This window comes from Ursus americanus, chromosome 11, assembly GCF_024610735.1.
Source record: "Ursus americanus isolate L20-20 chromosome 11, mUrsAme1.1.p, whole genome shotgun sequence".
Taxonomy (NCBI): domain Eukaryota; kingdom Metazoa; phylum Chordata; class Mammalia; order Carnivora; family Ursidae; genus Ursus; species Ursus americanus.
In genome coordinates, this window is record NC_142137.1 from 65767182 (window position 1) to 65785502 (window position 18321).

The window sequence follows — 18321 nt, forward strand, 5'->3', positions numbered from 1 at the left end:
CTCCCCAAGACTCCACCGTGGGGGTTCCTGTAACTCACAGACGCGACTTGATTGACAACAATCTTGTTTACACACCACACACCCTCGGGGAGAGCAGTCCGGCGCTCGCAAGCCACTGCCTGCGTTCTGGACGCTTCTCCGGGAAAGGAGCCGGCCTGCGCGTGGGCGGGGCACTGGGCCCGCGGCCTCACCTCCGCCCCGCCCACCCCGTCCCGGCGCTCGGGGCCCGAGCGGGTGCTGGGGAGGAGTGAAACCAGTTCTCGGGCCAGCCTACCCCGGGCTCTGGCGGAGGGGGGCTGGCCGATACTCGGCGAGCCTGTGAGGGCAGCCGGCGTCTGCCCGGCGTCCGAGGGCCTTCACATGTGTGCACTGTGTCTGCATTGCTAATCAGGACCTCTGAGGAACCTAGGTAATTGCCAAACCCAAACCCTGCCCCCACCCCCAACACACACCACACGCACTGGCTCGAGCCCTGGGTCTGTAGGAATTGCTAATAAGTGCGCCTCCTGTCCGAGGAACGTGCTTAGCAGCCGAATTCAGCGGGAAGGAGATCAGAAGGCGGCCCTTGCTCCAGGCCTCCCCAGGGGGAAGAGCGAGGTCGGCCTCTGGAACAGCCTGGAAGCTTCGACTTCCTAGGGTGAGGGAGGGAAGTCTACCTCACCTGAGGCGAGGCCCAAAGTCGCTCTTTTCTTTGGGGCCTGGCTTTCCCGGTAACCAAAGGGGCCACATCTAGTGTAACATTTTTCTCAATTTCACTAAATTGCTTTCTGTTGAATAATTATGGGATCTCAGTTTCAGAATTAAATCCGTCACCTACGAGGACGGAGCCCCAGACTGGGCACATCCACAAAAAGGAGGTGGCTGAGTCCTCGCACAGCCCAGTAGGGTTGCTATACATACCTGCCCAGGGGGCGCCTGAGGGGCTCAGTCGGTGACGCTTCCCACTCTTGATGTGGGGTCAGGTCAAGCTCTCAGGGTTCTGAGATCCAGGCCCCTGTGGGGCTCCTGCTCAGCGGGGAGTCTCCTTAAGATTCTCTCTCTCTCCCTTTACCCCTCCTCCCCGTGCTCATTCTCGCTCTCTAAAATAAATAAATCTTAAACAAAACAAAACAAAACACCCCCAAACACCTGCCAGGGCAGACAAGGAAAAGGCCTTCCTAGGCTCTGCTGTTGGTGTAGAGTCATACAGACTAGCTCCTTGCAGGACCAGCTCTTTAAACTCCCGGTTTCGATACTATGGGAATGGAAATGATTTCACCCTTGACTTGGTTTTCTCTGCATCCCTTTCTCAGAAGCTGTTTTCATTTCCTTCTTTCCCCACTTTCGCTCCCTCTTCCTTTTGCTCACTTGGCCACAGGGTCACTTCTTTCTAGACGGGGGAAGTCTGTTGAGGAGGGAGGATTAAAGGGAAATGTAGGGAAGGGAGATGCTATCCATCAGAAAAGGACAAGGGCAGAGCCTGGACTTCTGCTCCTGCCAAGTGAATGTGGTACGAGAACCAGCTGGGTCGAGTCTGGACACGCTTTCCTGTTCTGCAGCCTGCCGAAGTTTTTGTGTCTCTTTAACTTCAGTGATCTTTGGTGCCCCTAAAGGCAAGTGGGACACCTGAATCATAAAGCTTCAGATGAGCTGAGTTCAAAGTTTTATTTTCTACTTTTAAAGCCCTCCATAAATTAGGGCAAAGGTAGTTGGAATCCGGCCTCCTGCCCTGGCGTTCCTCTGAGATTATTAAGGTTGGCTAAGCAATCTGCTCTTGAGAAACCAGGTGTAACGAGACCTGGGTGGAGGGAACCAACCGGGGGTTGTTTGTGGAACTTTCTTCTCCTCTGCAGCATGCACATGTCTTTCTGGAGCAGTCCTGCAAGTTTGCCACTAGAGCTATGTGGTGTCAATCCCTTTGCAGCGCAAGTCCCAGAATACACGGCTTCCCAGCTGAATGTCGGGCTGGCCTTGAATGAGGAGGAAAGGGGTCAGTGTGAATTGTGGGCCATGGGCGTGGAATACCTCTTCACTCCCTCTCCCAGCCCACCTCCACTCCTCTCGTCTTTAGTAGCCTAGCTAGCTAGTGTTCAAAGAGAAGTAATGCTTCAGAGCTCTGCCACTGATTTGAATGGAGTCCTTAGGATTAAAGTGATACGATATAGTCAGAATGAACATTCTGCACAGATCTAAGTTGATCCTAAAGAAAGCAATTAATTCTTACTGTTCTGTTTTCCTTATCTCTATGTGGAATCATATTTTGTCCCAACTCTCTAATGTTTTTACATTTCCAGCAAAAGAGTTGTTTCTTTCTAAGACTCTTAAAACAATTAGGATGTTGGGGATAGTCAGTAACTCCTGTTTTTTCCCTCTGAGCCTGTCTGCTTGCAAATGTCTTGCCACTGTAGCAACTGACATGCTTTTGAAACCTGGCTGCAGAGATGCCATTTGGTATAATTTTCCAGGTTGTGCTGGACTGTTTCCCCAGGGCGAACTCAGAAACCCTGGGACATGTATGTATGTGGAGACAGGAGGGGAACTTAGAGCAACAGAAGGATGGGGACTTAAGGTGGCTTCGTTCCAAAGCCCCAGAATGGCCCCACAATTGCACCAAATCCTGTTCTGGAAGATCTGTCTGCCCACTCAAATCAGATTTCCCATAATAACAAGGACAAAAGTAGATGGGGGTATGAACTCTGGAAGTATCAGCTCCCTATGGAATGAGCTCGTTGGTGTTTATTAATGCCGGCCTTTTGAATAGACGGGGACCTAGAAAAAGCTGAGGCTATTTTGCGGGAAGACAACAAAAAGAGAAAGTAAGAGAAAGTGAACCACCCATCGAAAATAAAGGAAATCTTTCCCACTCTGCTTTGTACTGTGAACTAAACCTACTGGAAGTCAGACCCAAAAGATAGACAAGCCCAAATTGATGAGCATATCATGCTGTCAGCTCTGTGGGGTTTGCAAACAGCTGAGAAATGACTCCATTCCTCATGAGTCTTTCCAAGACATTCTCCAGTGAGCTTCATGGTGACACCAGCTGCTCCTCCCTCTCCTGTTATTTACTGGAGGGTGTTCTGTAAAGAGGAAAGCACCCCTTTCTATTTTATTCCAATATAGTGGTCATTTTTATATCTCAGTGGTCCCTAAAGCATTTTACAGAGGACTCTAAATCCATCTGTTACTATGGGAAAAATACAGACTTTCAGGGAACAGAAATGAGAAAATCCTTTGGCTGAAATAATTTATTTTTTATAAAGTCTCTCAGTAACAAATAACCTATCTGGGTGGTAAATAGATTCAGAATCATGGGGGAATGACCCTCGGATTGCGTTTTGTTTTTACTCTTTGGTTACGCTCTCTGGGTCAATCAGACAAATTAGAAAAGTCAGTGATATTCAAAGTGGGGTAGTCTTTTACTTAGAACTTGGACAACTATTTCGCTGGAAATACAAAAACAGGGAACTGGGATAAACTATGATTCCACATAAAGATAAGGGGAACAGAAAACAGTAAGAATTACTTGCTGTCTTTAGCATTGGCTTAGATTTGTGCAGAATGTTTGTTTTGACTATATCACTCTCATCCTAAGGACACCCTTACAGATTAACATTGACGTGTCCTTAAAAAATAATGTGACAACCAACTCTTAATTACTTAAATCATAGTGCAGGAAGAACTTACTATAACCAGCAGACCAAGGGACCATTCAAAGATGAGCTGGATGCAGAGGGGGGTGGCAGAAGCAATCTAAATTCCTGATTGTTCTTTTTCTCAAAATTCTTTTTGGCAAAGATTTAATTATACCAAATATCTACCAGTGTTATGATGACCAGACTAGCAAACTTGTTTCGTTAAACATTCTTCTCCTACAACTGTCTAAACAGGATTTTCCCACCTAGCACTGTATCCAGAGTTAGGATTGTGCCATAATTAAGAGGATCCCTTGTATCGAATATTAGTATTTGCATAGTTATTAAAGTATTTGATGATTTGCACAGGGACTCTAAATATAGCATGTCATTTATATTCTTTTCTAAAACTATAAATGAAAAATTACTTTCTAGCCTTTAGTTTTTGCTGGAACAACTTGTAAGATGAGTTCTATTTTAAGTGGTATATATAACACTTTTTAGAAAGTATAGCACTTAAGCGAAATCTTTTACACTGTATAATACGGTGGTTTCCAGATGATGTTGACCCAAGTACTCTTTCCCAAGCAAAACATTAAGTAGAGGACAAATACCTGAAACAGATAAAAACAAAAGTGTTGAGGGGGGAACGGAGGAACAGATTTTAGGCCTTTCAGCCCTCCTTAGGGCCCCAAAAGCACTTTTGAGGAACAGTAGGGCATGGACGAGTGTGAAAACCAGTGTAGTGTTGTCAGACTCATGAAAAAGGAAATAAATAAAAGCCCCGTTTGAGATGACATACCTCTTCCTTGTGCCTGTATATAAGGATGTGTGTGTCTGTGTGTGTGTGTGTGTGTGTGAAGTACCATTCAATTCCTATCTGGTTCCCGTCTTTGTCATTCTTACTCTCAAACCGCAACTTTGGTGGCGTTTTACCCTGGTGCAAAGGGATTCCGTGTCTGTGAGTTTCAGATTCTCAGTTGTTGTATCCTAGCAGTTCAGAACAGGCCAGAAGGCATGTTAGACCAAAAGACATGGGACCTCGATGACATTATTTAGATAAACATTTGTATATTGTCGAATAACACTAGCATCTCAAGAAATGATTGTCAAATTATGATCAGAACTTTAAAGCCTCTTTCACCGAAAAAAGGTGATTTGTTTGCAGTTGAGAACACTGAAGTCTTGGAAGTTGAGGGAGATCACCAAGGTTACAGGGGTGCATTCCAGACCCAGAACAAGTCTCTTGGCCAGAGTCATCTGCTTTTTCCCCTACCCCGTGTCATGCATTGTATCAATTAATAATGAAATTTGTATAACTTGAAAAGATCAAAAAGAACTGTGGACTGAAACCAATTATTTGTACGTTTGTTTAGACTAATCCAGTCTGGTTCCCCATTGAAGTCATAGTCGAGAAGCACAGCTTGTGTTAGATCACAGATCCTGGAAACATCCTTTTTTTTTTTTTTTTTTTTTTTAAAGATTTTATTTATTTATTCGACAGAGATAGAGACAGCCAGCGAGAGAGGAAACACAAGCAGGGGGAGTGGGAGAGGAAGAAGCAGGCTCATAGCGAGGAGCCTGATGTGGGGCTCGATCCCAGAACGCCAGGATCACGCCCTGAGCCGAAGGCAGACGCTTAACCGCTGTGCCACCCAGGCGCCCCCCTGGAAACATCCTTAAGCAACGTAAGTCATGGCAAAAGGATTGCAGGAGGTCACACGCGGAGACCAAGGACACCAAGGTAGGCCAAGCATCCGTGCCTTCTTTGGAAAGGGGAGGGGGTTGCACAGTATATACTGAAACACATCAGCAGATGTGAGGCTGGGACGGGAAGGCTGAAACTTCGGTGTCGCTGACTTTGGCCGTGGTCCATATCGAGAGCTCCTTTCACACCGAACTCCTTGAGCAGAAAGTGGGGAGACATCATCCCAGGGGCTGACCTTCTCCTAAACCCAGAGCTTTAAATCTCACGCTGGGTGCAGAGGACTCTGAGTTTGGCCTGTGTCGCACACATATTATCAGAATGAGGGAGCTTTGTGTGGTTTTTAACTCGTCTAAGCATATTTGTTGCATACGCCACATACATTTTCAAATGCCCTAATTGGTCAGTTTATTTATAAGTCCCATTTCTTGAACATGTCATTCTCTGCTTCAGGCTACGTTGGATTTGTTTGTTTTCATTCCTTCTGTGCTTTCAAGAGAAATACTAAAGGAGGAGTTGCTGTGAACCAAATCAATACACCGGTTTCCATTTTTGTGTTTTTGGCGGCTTTGCTACTGCCCAGGAATATTAGCTTCTATAATGTTAGTCATTGTGTGCCTAATTGTATATACAATTACATGACACGCATTTCAATATTTGTAAATGCAAATGCCTCAGAGAGAACAAGCACCACAGGCTTCCGTGAGGCGGCTGGGCCACGTCTGTCGACGGCGAGTGGAAGGAGTCTCCAGGTGGGGACTTCCATCTTGTTTCATACAGTTTGGCCAACGGAACATACCCGTTTCTGTAAATGCATCTGGGGTACTTGGGTAATGATCCTGTTTGTTCTCTTGTTTATCCAGATCATGTTATAAATAGGGTGGCCTTGATCTTTAAAGGACATAATTGATAATAGCATTTGAAGTTTGCTCAGAACAAAGCTAAGAGGAGAAAGAATAGTGCTTATTGTAGATCCCGTAACACTCGCTCACCGTGCCTCACAGGGTGGGTGTGAAGAGCAAATAAATCTGAAAACTGTAAGGGACGTTGCAAACTGTGAAGAACCCTTCCCATTTATCGATACTGATACATGTTCGTGTTACGTTTCAGCATGGAAGCAAAGACGAAAAATTCAGATTACTGCTTCCACCCACTCTTACGAAAACATATGACACTTCACCTGGTTTATCCTTTCATAGCTTTATTGAAGTACGATTTACATACCCTAAAATCCGCTCACTGTGAGTGCACGCTGATTGATTCTGAGCAAACGTATATGGTCATGCAACCATCGCTAGAATCCAACTTTAGAACATTTCCACCACCCCAGTAAGTTCCCGTAGGCCCATTTGCACTTTATCCGTTTTCACACCCTGGCCCCAAGAAATCACTCATGTGCTGATTGTCTCTATAAACTTGCCTTTCCTGGACATTTCATATGAATGGAGTCTTTTGCATCTGGCTTCTTTCATTTCGCTTATGTTGTTGACGTTCATCCTTGTTGTAATGTATGTTAGTACTTGGTTCCTTGTTGTTGCTGAATAGCGTTCCATTTTCTTCATCAGCTGACAGACCTTTGGGTTGTTTTGAGCATCTGACTGGCATGAAGAATGCTGCTGTGAACCTTCACTTACGTATCTTTGTCTGGACATCTATGTTCATTTCTCTTGGGTAGATTCCTAGGAGTGAATTGTTGGGGTTTATGCTAAGTTTATGTTTACGTTTTTATGAAACTGCCCATCTGTTATCCAAAGTGGCCGTATCATTCTGTATTTCCATCAGCAACGTACAGGGTTCTAGTGGCTCTGCATCCTTGCCAACACCTGGTGTTGTCTGTCTTTCTGATGACAGCCATCCTGGTGGGTGTGCGGTGATACCTCAGGGCGGTTTGGATTTGCATTTCCCTAATGGTTAATGGTGTTGAGCAATTTTTCATGTGCTTGTTTGTCATCAGTATATCTTATTTTTTTGAAATCTCTATTCAAATCTTTTGCCTGTTTTTAAAAACTGGGTTGATGGCTTGTTATTGAGCTAAACCCCACTTGTTTTTTGCCATGAATTACCATTTCCCCTTCCACCACCATGTGCTCTCTCCTATTCTGCTGCCTTCCAATGTTACTATACGTCTGTACTTACTGAATTTTTAGTACAAATACATTTTTTTCTCCAAACTTGATTTTGAAACTTCCTCAAGAAGATGAGCACTTCCACCTTATTTATTTATTTTTTTATAAGCCGGACTTAGCAAGATAGTCTCAAAATAATATATCCTCAATGAATATTTGTCACATAAATGATGAAAAGCTCATCATCTGTATGTCAATATCGTCAGCACAGCTGGTATCATAATTTAGTAAGTCTCATTTAATTTTCTTGATTATTACGTATTTTGTACATCCAGGGTTTCAGTTTTAAAACCATTTTGGAAAAAAAAGGAGTGCTTCCGACAGTAAACATGGACAAACAAATTTAATTATCAGAGAAAGATTAAAAGAGACTCTGGGGAAACATTAATATTTTGTGGTAGTTAATATGTTAAAATAAATTCAGATTTTTAGGTATTATGATTTTTCTGCAAATGTCTCCAAGTACCTTAGCAAAAACAGCACAAAACATAATTATCAAAATGGGCGGGGGGCCTGGGTGGCACAGCGGTTAAGCGTCTGCCTTCGGCTCAGGGCGTGATCCCGGCGTTCTGGGATCGAGCCCCACATCAGGCTCCTCCGCTGTGAGCCTGCTTCTTCCTCTCCCACTGCCCCTGCTTGTGTTCCCTCTCTCGCTGGCTGTCTCTATCTCTGTTAAATAAATAAATAAAATCTTAAAAAAAAAAATTATCAAAATGGGCAACTCTCAAGTGTACCCGCGAGTAAGTTGAAAGCAAACCCAATGCTTCACCTATCACCAGTACTCTGGACCCCAAATAAAAGATTTCTAATTATAAATATAAACCTACTTCTGTATAAGCCTGGATATAAAACAAAAACAACTTTCCCTATAACTAGTAAATAACAGGGGGGAAAAAAAAAACTTTTGAGCTTAGCCTGGAAGGATGCCAGAGATATACACTTGAGAATATTTTAAGGTAATTAGCATTTTTGTCTCTGTGTCAGTAAAAATAGGCTTTTGCCTGCTACTAATTTTCTTTGGGTTAGTGAGACCATTGTATGAGTGAAGGGCCGTTAAAGGCCATTTATATTGTACAAACAGAGGCACAAATTAGAGAGGGCATGTTAATAAGGAGAGGGGGCTTATGAGTGCTCAATTATGAGCCCAGAACCTGCTTCTATTTTAGGGGGATAGAAAACACATCAATCTTGCTTTTAGAATATTTTCAATTAAAATGAACAGCACAGGGCATACTAAGAACCAGCAAAGGCTACGGCCATGTGGATTTTGAGTAATTCTTACGTACCATCTGAGTATCAAAACTGATATACGTATAATGGGCCAAAATATAATTCGAGATCCCCGAAGACCAAGGTCCCTGCGCTGCATAAGAAATTCTAAAGGAAAAGAAATATAAAACTGGACCATCTGTTTCACTTTCCAGCCTGCAACCTTTAGAGCAGAAGATTTGGAGGAGGATGCTGTCTCAACGTGAATAGGGATGAAATATAGTACATAAACTCACAACATGTCATTAACTTCCTCTCTCCGAAGCACAATCACTAGCGTCCGCAAGCCCAGTTCTGCGTGCTAAAAACAAAGCACGATGTTCGGGATGTTCGGTGTTCGTGCACAGAGCATTCTCTTCTCCCCACACCGAAACAATAGCGGGTAGATTACTCTCCGGCCCTAGGCAGTGCCTCCTGCCTAATTGGGGTGAGCAAATGGAGGCACCCACTCTACCCAGGCAAGTGTTCGGGGAATGTAATTATAGTCAGCCTATGCAACGATATCCGTATAAGCCCAGTTTGCACTTTCTTTAGCCACAACTTTCAGTGGCTTCCAAGCATGTTTCTTATATGTATTTAGGAAAACATTTCAAGATATCGTCCCCAAAGTTACCTTCCCCTTATGCAAAATACCGATTTTAGAATTAGAGCTAACCAGGCAGTCAGGGTTCACGGAATGCTCAGAGAGTGGAAAAGCACTAAATAATGCAGTGAAGGGTGGCAGTAATGACTGGCTTTGGTCTCCAGGTAGGCAAACCACTACCCCCCAGGGCTATTCAATCAGCCAAATGCTGAACTTCTGCAAACCGTGATTGTGTTGGATTTTTGGCCTCTCTGTTTCAGGTGATCCTCTCTCTTGAAACCTTTGTAACTATTAAGGCTGGAGTGCCATTTAAAGAAAAAGGAAGGCAAAGAAATGAGCTATAGGAAGCCATGGTGAGTCATTTGTCAACGAATCCTTTCTTGAGCTCATTGGGGAAGCAGGCTTCAGGGTGATGGGATCATAGGCTTTATTTTGAATTTGTCTGTTATAACCTTAAAGCTTTCTTCAAGGGGGATACATAGGGTTCCTGTCTGATACACAATGTCTGTTGCTATGGAAAGGTTCGTACTTAACCATATTACGGTGTTCTGTGAGGAGCGGGGAATCAGAATACCAGTTCATATCTTTTTAAAAACCATGTGTTGTGTTTTTTTTTAAAGATTTTATTTATTTATTTGACAGAGATAGAGACAGCCAGCGAGAGAGGGAACATAAGGAGGGGGAGTGGGAGAGGAAGAAGCAGGCTCACAGCGGAGGAGCCTGATGTGGGGCTCGATCCCAGAACACCGGGATCACGCCCTGAGCCGAAGGCAGACGCTTAACCGCTGTGCCACCCAGGCCCCCCTAAAAACCATGTGTTTTATGGGCGAAAACAAAACGAAAAACATGGACAGCACATACTTCTGACATTAGAGGCCCATTATAAAGGCCTTTTTTACACTGTATGTATGAAGAAGCCGTTATGCATTTAAAGATCCGTGGTAGCGTCTTAACTACAGAAGTTGGTCGTCATGTTATAGGTCCCAGTTACTCACAGTATGTAATCAAAGCTCCTCTGATATTTACATCTCTAAGTTCATTTCCACGCTGTGTGTCTCATTTCCACCTGACTGTCTACTGTTGGCTCCACAATGGAGCTCTCCTTTCGGCAGGGTATCTAGTCCTGCGTTCTTGGTGAACAGTTTGAACACAAGAAGGTGCTACTATGGGGGCTTGCTGTTCACAAGCCTTCTGTTCAAAATGGAAATGTGGAGCTTGCCCTAACATTAAAATGTGGGTTTTCCTGGGAAAAATGCATTAATTGTTGTAAACACAATCTGAACATTTTCTACTTTGACGTTTTTTCCTTTGTATCAGTCATTGCAAGGTATCGTTTGTTTCATTTTAAAACAGTAACGTAGGGGCGCCTGGCTGGTTCAGTCGGAGGAGCGTGCTTGGGATTGTGAGTTCGAGCCCCATGTTGGCCGTAGAGATTACTTAAATAAGTAAATATAATTTTGAAAAAGCCAGTGATGTGTTGTATGGTGCTAACTCCTACACTCGCAGGAAACCACGCTGGTTCCCAGCCTGGACCCTGGAGTCAGTTGGCCAGGGTGGGAGTCAGCTATGCCTCTTGTAGCCTGTGTAATCTTGGGCAAGCTTCTTAGCCTCTCTGTGCCTGTTTCCACAGCTGTAACACTGGGGTAATAATAGCACCTATTTAATAGGCTGTAGTGGGAATTAAATGAGAGAGCTCTGGTAAAGCACTGGGAATAGTGCCTGGTGCATAGTAGGTATGCAGTGGGTGTTGGTTTATTACATTGTTGCATGTCTTTATCATCCCACAATTTTTAATTTTGCCTTTGTCTGTGAATATGGAACTATTTCCCTTAACTCAGAAGCATTTTTTTTTTAATTTTATTTATTTATTTGACAGAAAGCAAGAGAGCACAAGCAGGGGAGTGAGAGAGGGAGAAGCAGGCTCCCCACTTGAGCAGGGAGCCCTATGTGGGGCTCGACCCCAGGACCCTGAGATCATAACCCGAGCCAGAGGTAGCCACTTAAACCACTGAGCCACCCAGGTGCCCCAGAAGCATTTAAAATGGTAGAATTTGGGTCATTGTGACAGGATGTTTGAAAAATATGTGGGATTAGGGGACTTTCCTGTGTCTCTCAAATAATACTGAGACTATAATTGACAGTTTCCCTGTAACTCTAAGGAAAATTTGGCCTTTCAACCTGGAGTAAATATGATTCCTTCTTTGCCCATTGTCCTGCTGAAAGCTCTTTTTTGATTCTAGATAATACAAATGTAAAAACAGTTTGTCTAGCTGTATATGTTACAGAGGTCCTTAAATTTCTCTTTATATCAGTGCTTCATTAACAATCCTTATATGTTATTAAATGTAGAAAGAGGTTTAAAATAATTTTGATAATTCACTCCAACATAGGCAAAGACGAGTCATGGTCTTTGGGATACTGGCTTTTACCAGTATTCCAAGTACAATAGACGTAGACATAGAAAAAGACAGAGAGCTCATTTGGAGTTTCTCCAAAGTGATATGTGAGGTTTCAGCCAGACCTGGAATTGATTGTTAGTATTTGGCATTTCTTCACAACCAGTGGGACCACTCTTAGTAGGTCTGTTTTCTTCACTCGGAACATAGTTTGGTACTGTCGAGTTAATCTGGCTATAACTGAACGGATTTTTTTGTTTTTTAAAGAGTTTTTTTTTTCTTCACATTTCATTTATATACTATCTCTAGTGAGGTCAAATTCCCCTGTAAATATTCTCTGATTTATTCCCCTAACATCCCTAAGAGATAGGGTGCATTTGTCTATATTATTAACATCTGGTCTTAGAAGATCCACGTTTACTTTGTTGGGAAATCACCGAAAATAAATCTCATGTAGACACTAATGGAAAATATAATAGGAGATAAATACAGGTATGTCTGCAAATGAAGATGTTTTCCCACCTTTGAAATCTGTTGACTAAAAAGATAAAAAGTGGAACAACTTATGATGATTGAATAGTAATAAAAAGCAGCATTTAATCTAAATCTCTCTTTCCTGTGATTACAGCATGCTAAATATTACTCAATACTAGAGAGTCTGCTGATGAGCTATGTAAATGTTTTCCAATAAAATTAAATAGATTAGATTTGGAAAGAGAATATTAATGTTTTCTAAGGCTTTTCAAGAGTCATCTTTATTTTTTTTTGAAGAGTCTTCTTTAAAAACTTTTCTGAAAAGTACGTGGTTTTGGGCTGTGTCGCAGTGCTCTGCGTCCTCGCAGAGCGAACGCCATTATTTCTATGTGGATAGAACAGGCCGAGGCAACCATCGTGTTTGAGAAGCTCTTGTCATCTGTGATCCTTTATTGTTAATTCTCTTCCTGTATTCTGCCTGCTGCTTTGTTTTGGTTGTCAGAGTTTGTTACTGAGACAAGAGTAAGATCATCTTGCTCCGACAGTCGCAGAGTGAGCTGGCATGACGCGCCGTGAGGTGAGTCTAATTGCTGTTAATATTGGGAGGATGCATAATCCTATTAAAAAGAAGAACAGTTACCAAAAAAAATAAATAAATAAGTGGTGGCAAGTCTAGATTACATGAAAGAAGGACAGCTTGATGAGGGAAAACCCATTAACCTGAAAGGCAGCAGTTCTTGCTTCCAATTTACCAGTTGTGAGCAAGACCTCATTCATACTAAATCAAAATGGAAACAGTTTTTCTGAGTCATTTATAGACTTAAATATTAGGTTTTCTTGTATGTGGAAAAAGAGACCCTACTGTGATTCCTAATTGTTACGAGAATATCAAAATGCCATATTAGGTAGGTTTCTAGGGAAACTTTCATCTTGTTCCCTAGATGTTATTAATGAGCCAAAAAAGGTAACTTTATATTAGGTGGAGGGAACAATACCGTAAACCAGTGCTTCTCAAACTCCAGTGTCCATATGCCTCATCCTGGGATCTCGATAAACTGTGGACTCTGATTCCGGAGCTCCTGGGTGGGGCCTGAGATGCTGCATTGGAGAAGCCCCTGGGGGATGCCCGTGATGCTGGCTCAGGACCCCCTTGAGAAGGCAGGCTGCAGATAACTCTTTTACAAAGCCATCCACACAATTACAGGGTAACTTGCTCTGTCATCACTTCAGGAAATTGAATGGCATTGGGGTAACAAAGCCAAGTCACTCGCTTTGCAAATGGAAGTGGAGAGAAGGAGTCAATTTAAAGCTTCAAGGACTCCTTTATGATTTTTTAACAAGTGATCTCTACACCCACTGTGGGACTTGAACTCAACCCTGAGATCGAGAGTCGCATGCTCTGAGGCACTTGGGTGGCTCAGTCGGTTAAGCAGCCGACTCTTGATTTCGGCTTAAGTCATGATCTCAAGGTCCTGGGATCCAGCCCTGCATTGTGCTCCCTGCTCAAGGATTTTCTCTCTCCCTCTGCCCCTCCTACCACTCACACATTCTGTCTGTCTCTGTAAAGTAAATAAATAAATCTTGGGGGGAAAAATCACATGCTGTACTGACTGAGTCATCCAGGCACCCCAAGGACTCCTTTAAGGACAGCTGGAATTACTGGTAAGGCTGAAGCTATAGAATGGAACAGGCAGAAGGCAGGAAGTCTCCTGGTTCCTTTGGGGGTTCATTCGTAGCCTCCTTCCATACCCCTCTTCCTTGTGGCCATAGTTATTAGATGGCTACAGGAAACATGGACATATTCTGTTCGTACAATAGACTGCACAGCTTGAATTCATGATGCCTTAGTAAGAGAGAGCGTTGTGCTGGGGCACCTGGGTATCTCAGTCTGTTGAGCGTCTGGACTCCTAATTTCACCTCAGGTTGTGATCTCAGGATTGTGAGATTGAGCCCCAAATAGGGCTCTGTGCTGGGTGTGGAGCCTGCTTAAGCTTCTCTCACCCTTTCCCTCTGCTCCTTCCTGCTGCTCACAAGCACATGCACGTGCTCACTGTAGCTCTCTCAAAAAAGGAGAGAGAGAGAACATTGTGCTTCTTCTCCTTCATCCTCCCACAAACCAGGTTGTTAAGAGAATGCTTAAGGCTTGCGGGCGTCTAACAGCATGCACGTTTTACCCATTTAGCCTGCGCCCAGGACATGCTGTGTTTATTGGTGGTTACATACTGGTAAGATCCTTGGACACCCCCAGCGTGAAGTCTGGTGTTGTGCACTGTTGAATGCATTAATCTTACTCAAACCTCAGATAACTGAATAAGAGGGAGAACTTCAAATAATTAAGAATGCATTGAAGTCAGAAGAGCTTTAAACAGGGAAAATGGGGTTCAGAAACTTGACTGCACGTTAAATATTCTGAATTTAGGTAATCACAAACTATCATTTATTACTTATCTGGTAAGTATGTAGGGACAGCATAAACAGCGGGTAGACAAGTGAATTCCAACTATACGGATGGTATGTGGAGGTATTAGTCTGCTCAGGCTGCTGTAACAGAATACCCTATGTTATACACATATAACAAATACCATAGTGACTTCAGTGACAGACATTTATTTCTCAGTTCTGGGGCTGGGAACTCCGATAGCCTTCCGCTTGTGCCTTTAAGTGGCTGAGAGGGGAGAGTGATCGCTCTGTCTTCCTCTTCTTGTAAGGCTGCTGATTTCCTTCTGAGGGTCCAAACCTCCAAACTCCCTACCTCATCTAGCCCTAAGTACTTCCTAAAGGCCCCATCTCCAAATACCATCACATTGGGATAGAGCTTCAACATGTGAATTTGGGGGGGGCACCATTCTGTCTATGGTAGTGCTAAAGGCTGATGAGATGGTGGTGACTTTGTAATTATAACACAAGCACAAAGACGAAGAAGACTTTTTTGTTGCTTTTCAAGTTAAATATACTTTTTTACATTTGTTTTCTCTAAAACCACAATTGTGTGTGTATGACTGATGTTAAGTCTGGAAATAAGGTCCCTGATGATAGTGCCATGACATTATTGAAGGCTACTCATTCTAAAATCAGTTTATGCTCCTACTTACAATATCACCTTTTAAAAAATCAGTTGTGATGAATTTACTGACTAACTCACATAATCTTACTCTACGAAGACAAATTTAGTCCTACTTCACAAAGACAAATTTACTTCTAGCATGTTAGAAAAAAATCTACACCTTCTAGTACTCCCTAGAAAGTGAACATGGCAGACAAATGTGACATGGAAAGACTTGCTTACTAGGACAAATTCATGGAAGTGATGGATAAAACGGAGCAACAGACTGCCCAGATGTCAGAAACAAAGCAAGAAACCAAATCCAGAGCAAAAAGTACAAGCCAATGCTGCAGGGACCTCTGGGGGGTTCAGCTTTGGGTAAGGGCTTTTGGGGATGAGGATGGACAGGGGAGGAGGCAGAGCTGGAGGCAGGAAATAGGCCTTAGATTCACTGGGCGGGGAGGCTGAAGCCAGTCCCCTGCAGAAAGCCTGGAGCCTCAGGAAAGCTAGCAAAACACTATTCATTGGCCGAGGGAAGGAGCGAGGAAGTTTGCTATAATTGCACCCAAGGGCGGGCACAAGCCAGGGAAGGGACATCATTTGAGAGAAACTGATACCAACCTAGGCCATATCCTGAGTGGTCTGAATTTATACTATTTGCTTAGAAAGCTAACTGTAAGTCCATTTCTTGGAAGGTACTCTCTAAGCCAATAAATTAACATAAAAATACATCCAGAGCCTTGAAACCCCTGGGAATCTGATAGAAGCAGAGCATTCTTTGAGGTCACTTTCACATCCTCAGGTCAGATGCTAGTTAGTCTGTTAGGGCTACCATAACAAGATGCCCCATACTGGGTGTCATAAGCAGCAGAATAAGGCTGGAAGTCCAAGATCGAGATATTAGCAGGTTTGCTTTCTCCTGAGGCCACTCTGCTTGGCTTGCAGATAGCTGCCTTCCTGCTGCATACTCACATGGCCTTTCCTGTGTGTATGCACATCCTTGGTGTGTCTTGTGGGGTTTTTTGGAGGCGAGTGGCAGAGGGAAAGGAAGAGAGAGAATCTTAAGCAGGGCTTGATCTAACAACCCTGAGATCATGACCTAGCCAAAATCAAGAGTTGGGTGCTTAACTGACTGAGTCACCCAAGTGTCCCTGTCTCTCTTCCACATCTTATAAGGACATCATTGGTCATATCAAATTACCCTTATGACCTTATTTACTGTTAATCACCTCTTTAAAGGGCACCTGGCTGGCTCAGTTGGTAGAGCGTGCAACTCTTGATCTTGGGGTTTGAGTTCAAACCCCATGTTGGGTATAGAGATTACTTAAAAAAAAAAAAACTTTAAAAAACCCCCACCTCTTTAAAGGTCATATGTCTAAATACAGTCACATTGGGAGTTAAGGCTACAACATATATGAATTTGGGTGGGGGACATGGTCTATTCCGTAACAGAAACCTCTCTCAGATAAACAACCGAACCCATTGAAGATGAATTCACAACCACCACAACAAAATGTTACAAAGTACATAAGGAATGCTACCTTATGGGAGAGTTATCAGAGGCAAAAATCAAGAGACTTAGCACCAAAACAACCACAGATGACAGAACGAAAATCAGACACTCAAATAGAATGAGCAAAGAGGTCTTAAAAAAGAAATGGAAAATGAAACAAAACAACAGGATACCATGGAAATAAAGAATAGGCAGATTTGGAAAGAAACAAATGGAATGTCTGGCAATGGAGATCACAGTCATTACAATCTCACGGAATAAGTTAAATTAGCATATTAGACACATCAGAAGAGAAAATTAACAAATTGGAAGATATAGTTGAGGAAACCACCTTGAATGAAGTACAGAAAGAAAGAGGTAGAGGAGATGGAAGAATGGTTCAGGGTGTGGAAGACAGAATGAGAGGGTCCAACATGCACCTGCTGTGTCTCAGGGAGACACAGGGAGAGAGGGGCAAATGGGAAACAGGCAGTATTCAAAAAGAAAGTTAATGAAAATTTTCTATAATGAAATATTGGAATCTACACATTGAAGAATTACACTGATTCTCAAGTAGGAAAAACAAAAACAAGTGTATATCTAGTTTGGAAAAAAATTCCAACAATTCCAATGTTTCCCACAAAGGAAATCTCAATAAATAACAAAAAACTGGGTTTTGTATAGAACATATTCTCTGATCATAATGCAGTAAAATTAGAAATTAGTAACAAACAGTAGCTGCTAGGAAAATGAAAATGACTATAATATCAATAAAAAGGGTCTGAATGACACACATTCTAGCAACACGTGCATTGAGTCCTTTAAAATTATGGGGCTCCTGGGTGGCTCGGTTGAGCATCCATCACTCTTGATTTCAGCTCAGGTCATGATCTCAGGGTCATGATATTGAGCCCCTGAGCCCCATGTCAGGCTCCATGCTGACTGTGAAGCCTGCTCAAGGTTCTCTCTCTCCCTCTGTCCCTCCCCCACTGCTCATGTATGCACGTGCTCTCTCTCTCTCTCAAAAAATTATATCAGCACCTCAATATATACAAGAAAATGAATCTTTACGGTATTTGGTGTATAGCTCTACCTCATTATTTATAATTCCAGTTTCATAAGCAAATACTTTTGCTTTGCCTCGTGGCTCTTCCTGAAAGGGTCTTGTGAGCTGTGTCTGCCTTTGATACTGGACAACTGTATTTTGTTGCTACTTTACAAAGAGCTTTCACATACGTTCTGTCACCATCTGATTTCTCCCCCTTGGTGATAGAAATCAGGGAGGCTTTTCCCAACATCCTGGACTAGCATGCAAATCACTTACCAATCTGAAAGAACAATGCTTCTGGAACCAGAAATTTCTCACCAACTGAGGTTACTTTTCCTCGCAGGCTGTGGAGACTTCATTCAGGCATTCCCGGTGAGCACAGCCTTGCGGAGGAAAGTAACTGACGTTAAGGATTGAGGAGCTTGAAGACAGCCTTCTCTCACCAGTATTAAGGATTAGACATACATTCAAATAGATTTGTTGTTTAAATGATTAAGAACAGGACAGTGTGAATGGCCCTGAAATATGTGATAATAGAGCAGAAACCTCATAGAAACACTAGTTTTTTTCCTTT

The 18321-nt window shown here is 42.9% G+C and overlaps 1 long non-coding RNA gene across 2 annotated transcripts in view; it reads left to right on the plus strand.

Moving 5' to 3' along the window:
- Positions 1 to 246: 246 nt before the first annotated feature.
- Positions 247 to 18321, plus strand: part of LOC123797481 (uncharacterized) — a 29633-nt gene continuing 11558 nt past the window's right edge. Inside the window, exons 1-4 of one of the 2 annotated variants that reach the window (XR_015726159.1) lie at positions 247 to 409; positions 5116 to 5355; positions 9555 to 9647; positions 12667 to 12741. This is a non-coding gene — a long non-coding RNA (uncharacterized LOC123797481). Of the gene's footprint in view, positions 410 to 5070; positions 5356 to 9554; positions 9648 to 12666; positions 12742 to 18321 lie in introns of those variants that run through there. The other variant, XR_006780961.2, reaches the window with a different exon arrangement.